The sequence below is a fragment of the Pteropus medius genome, unplaced genomic scaffold (assembly GCF_902729225.1).
Source record: "Pteropus medius unplaced genomic scaffold, Ma_sr-lr_union100, whole genome shotgun sequence".
NCBI classification, from domain to species: Eukaryota; Metazoa; Chordata; class Mammalia; order Chiroptera; family Pteropodidae; genus Pteropus; species Pteropus medius.
This window is the reverse complement of record NW_024353517.1, coordinates 4,786,598-4,791,094: the sequence shown is the minus strand read 5'-3', so window position 1 is coordinate 4,791,094 and position 4,497 is coordinate 4,786,598.

Sequence of the window (4,497 nt, the reverse complement as noted above, 5' to 3'; positions counted from 1 at the left end):
GAGTCTCTTGGCTTATCCAAATACCTCCACCGCCCTAATGAATACAGTGCTGAGCATTTTATACTAAGTACTTAACTATTAAGGTATATCTTTAGAAAAGTCACCCTTTTTCTCAGTCAGATATGAGTAAGACAAAAGGTCCGTAAATCTTTGTGTCTCTCTCATGTGGTATGGGGCCTGAAAATATTTTGAGGTTCAACCTTTTAAAACAGTTGCCGGAGGGGTAGACAGCTTTCCTGAGGTGTTTTTTGAGAAGTATTTTTGTTTTTGAAATCTTTCTTTAGAAAGACATTGTCATTCAGGTTTGTTGTGTTGTGGTAACTGAAGTGTTTAAATTTGCCCTGTGGTTTGGCCAGAGAATGGTGCCAGCCACAAGGCACATGTGCTCCACATACCCCTGAGCTTCAGCCAAGATGGGCTCTGGGCTGGCTCTCGCTGGGAAGTCTTTCCTGTTCTTTTCCAAACTGCACTTTAATTTCATCACATTTTTCCTGAGCCTGGGAGTGGCATGACAATCAGGAGGCCTGGATAATCAGGTATTGTTAGCTCCCTGGTTATTCTCCAGCCCCTCACCAACTCAGTCCTATCTCCCACACTGCTATCAAACATGAATTTTTTAAAACACTATCTGATCAACAGAGAAAGACAAATACTTTAAAACACTATCTGATCAACAGAGAAAGACAAATATGATCTCATTTATATGTGGAACCTATAAAAAACAAACAGAAACAGACTGATAGATACAGAGAACGAAGTGATGGTTGCCAGATGAGAGGGGAATTAGGGGGTTGGGTGAAAAGGGTGAAGGGATTAAGAAGTACAGATTGGTACTTATGAAATAGTCACAGAGATGTAAAGTACAGCATAGGGAATATAGACGATAATATCATAATAACAGTGTATGCTGTCAGATGGGTACTAGACTCATCGGAGGGAATACTTCATAAATTATATGCATGACTAACCACTATGCAGCGCACCTGAAACTAATATAAAATAATATTGAATGTCAACTGTAATTTAAAAATAAATAAAATTAAATATCAAGTTAAATTTAGCCAAGTGGAGGTCAGAGATCATACATACTTTCTGTAGTGACAGAAGCACTGTAAATCCTGGCAATAAAAGGTAATCTCTAAAAAACAGAACAAAACGAAACAAAAACCACTATCTGATCATGTTCATCTTCTTTGAAATCTTTTCTGTCTCCTTGTTGCCTGAAAGTTCAGCAGTCCTCAACTCTTTCAAGATTCTGGATTAGTGGCGAATCTTCCACATCTAGACTGGCATGTGGGCTCCTTGCACTCCGACCCCTGCTCACTTTCCACCTCTCCTCCTCAGCTCCTAATCAGTAAGTGGTGCCAATACTATCTTAAGTCAGTATTCTGGCAGTTATCTTTGCTTTCACCCTCTCCCTCATTCCTCGCTTTCGATGGATGGTTGGGTTTAGGCTTTTCTTATAAAATATATTTGCCTATGTCTGCTTGGCTCCATGTCCACTGGCACCACTCGGATCCATCCAAGCATTCTTGCTCCTAATCAGGGCTGCATTATGACTTTCATGGGCTCCAGGCATTTTTGCCTTTATAAACCCCTTCATCCATAAAAAATTAAATAAAAATTATATTTTACTGCTGCATTGGTATAAGGCAAATATAATCCAGGCTTAATTCATTACTATATATTTATTATTATTTTATTTTTTTATTCTGATTTTAAAAGAAAATTAAACCTTTTTTGGGTCACAGGCTCTGTGCCCACTGTGCCTGATGGATGAATGGGCACAGGTGCTAACTACTGCAACAGCCTCCTAACTGGCCTTCCTGCCTCCCCTCCTCCAAATCTGTCTCCTCACAATGCTCAGAGGGATCTTTTATCATTGTAAATTGGATTGTGCCCCTCCCCCGATTAAACACCCCTGACCATGGCCTACAAGGCTGAGCACTAAAGGCTTTGCATTATTATAGATACAAATAAAGCTTCTCGCAACCACACCCTCCACACAAGTAACTGGTTATGTCTGATATATCCACTCCCTTCTATGACATATGGAAAATATATACAAAATAATTATGATATGTACAAAATATATATTGTTTGGTGAGGCTATTGTTTTTTTTAATTAAATAAATTATACTCTAATGTACCTATCAATCTTCAACCTGCCCTTTTCACTCAACAGTAGGTCTTGAAGATAAAGCCATAATGATACATATAGATCTTTCTCATTCCTTCTAACTGGTTCTCCATATTTCATAGTATGAGTATATTATATTTAGTCATTACTTTCCTGATGCCCATTTTTCACCTTGACAAATGATACTACAATAAACATGCTTGCACATGTGTTTCTCTAAGACAGATATCTTGAAGTAAGATTCTTAATTTGTAAGATACGTGCATTTTTATTTTACTAATACCTCCAGTTTGCCCTTCAAATGCCCATGCCACTTTATATTCATTCCCGCATACATTGTATGATTGTACCCCTTTCTCCACAATTTCAACACCAATCATCTCTAACATCCTCCAATAATTCCTGAAAACTGCTGCAAATAGTAAGTTTTTAGAGTCTGAATACGTCTTTATTTCAACTTCATTTAAACAGTCCTTTGACTAGTGTAGCATGATAGGTTTAAAAGTATTTTCCTTTTGCACATAAGCTATCCTCTACTTCCCTCTTGTTTCTAGGTGACTGTTGAGAAATCTGAAATTTAATCTAATTTTCATTCTTTCTCCTTGGTAATTTTTAAGATTTTAATTTTATCCTTGATATGCTACAATTTCACTATAAGGAATCCAGGAATAATTTTGTGTGTGTATCCCAGTTTGGGGCGTGGTAGAGCCTTTGTCTGAGAATTCATGTCTCTTCTCAATTCTGGGAAAATGGAGACCAATATTTCTTCAAAGATCACTTTCCTTACCTTCTCTTCATTCTATTTTAATGAAAATTCTATTAGACATGTATAAAGCCTTCTAAATCTATACTTGCTTTGCTTTTTTCATATTTTAGATTTCTTTATCCAGGTTGATTTCTCAGCTTAATTTTCCAAATCATTAATTAATTCTTCACTGAGGCCATTTAACTTCATACTCATAATTTTTATTTTTAATTTTAATAATTATAAGTGCAAAATTGTTGTTTTAATTTCAATAATTATCCAATTGCTTCTTCTTGCATTTCAGCCTATTCTTATTTCAAATCTTCCTCCTCTTCTTGTTTCATGGATGATATTCTATCCTTTAGCTTTCTAAGATAGTTTACATTAAAATCCTGTTCTTAGGGTTATATTAACTCTATTTCCTTCCATTATTTTATGTTTTTTATTGAGTTTATTATCACTATTCTATACACAGGCTTTAAAAAATTATGTGTTAATTCTTGTTTTGCAACCTTTCTGTGGTGGTGGTTCCTACTCTTTCCCAAGGGACTTCATGCTACAGCCTTGTTAACTTCCAGCTTCTCAGCAGGACCGTGAAGGCTTCTTACTTGGTCCAAATGGGTTCCCATTGTGGCCTCAGCTCACCGTTATAGATAGTTTTTAATCTACTGTCCTCCTTTTATAGACCTTCTCATCCACAGATAATTCTTTCTCTTGATTGGAGTGCAGCTGTTCATTAATTAACCTCATTTCTGTGTCTTTCTTATTATTTCTATGGATTGACTATATAAATGGGAGATTGCCATATGTGTTGAAGTCCAGGTAATTTGGTTCATCATCTTAAAATCCCCAACTCTTTTCCAGCTAACTTGTACTCATTCTATTCCACTTAAATGCCACATCACCATGATTGTGCTGATCACTTTATATAAAGTAGTCCCTTCTGCTAGTCTCTCTCATAAAACTCTGTTCTCTTCCTGCATACCACTCATCACAACTTGTAATTATAGATTCAGTTGTGTGTTTACCTGTTTTCATGATGGTATGCCTTTTTTAAAAATTATTTAAATATCTATGTATTCAAAAAGCATTTATTGATTCCAAGGTACCAAGGATATTGTCCAGGCTCTTGAATTCTTATAATGAAAGAGCGACATGAGTAAACAAATATTTTCCCTATAATTTGACACAAGCAATAACTTAAAGTATGTGTAAGGAACAAAGTAGTATTTACTTCTGTGTTGGGTAATTAGGAAAAATTTCCAAGAGAAGCTTACATTTGAGCAAGATTTCAAAGGATAATTAGAGGAAGAGAATACCATTAAAAACCAAGAGAACCAGGTATATAAGTGCACATAGGCATAAGAAAGAATGATGGAATCTGAAATACACAACTAGTGTGGTACCAGTTCTAGACATTAAAGTGTGGGTGTGTCTAAGTGTGCTGGTTTTGAGGAGAACACAGAGCTGAAAGAGTAATTCCATATAACAGTATGGTATCAGTCAGGATAGGCTAGATTATCTGTAGTAACAAGTAATACCAAACATTCAGTGGCTTCACACAGCAGTTTCTTTCTCACTCATGCAAAGTCTGATGTGGGCCCAGATGACT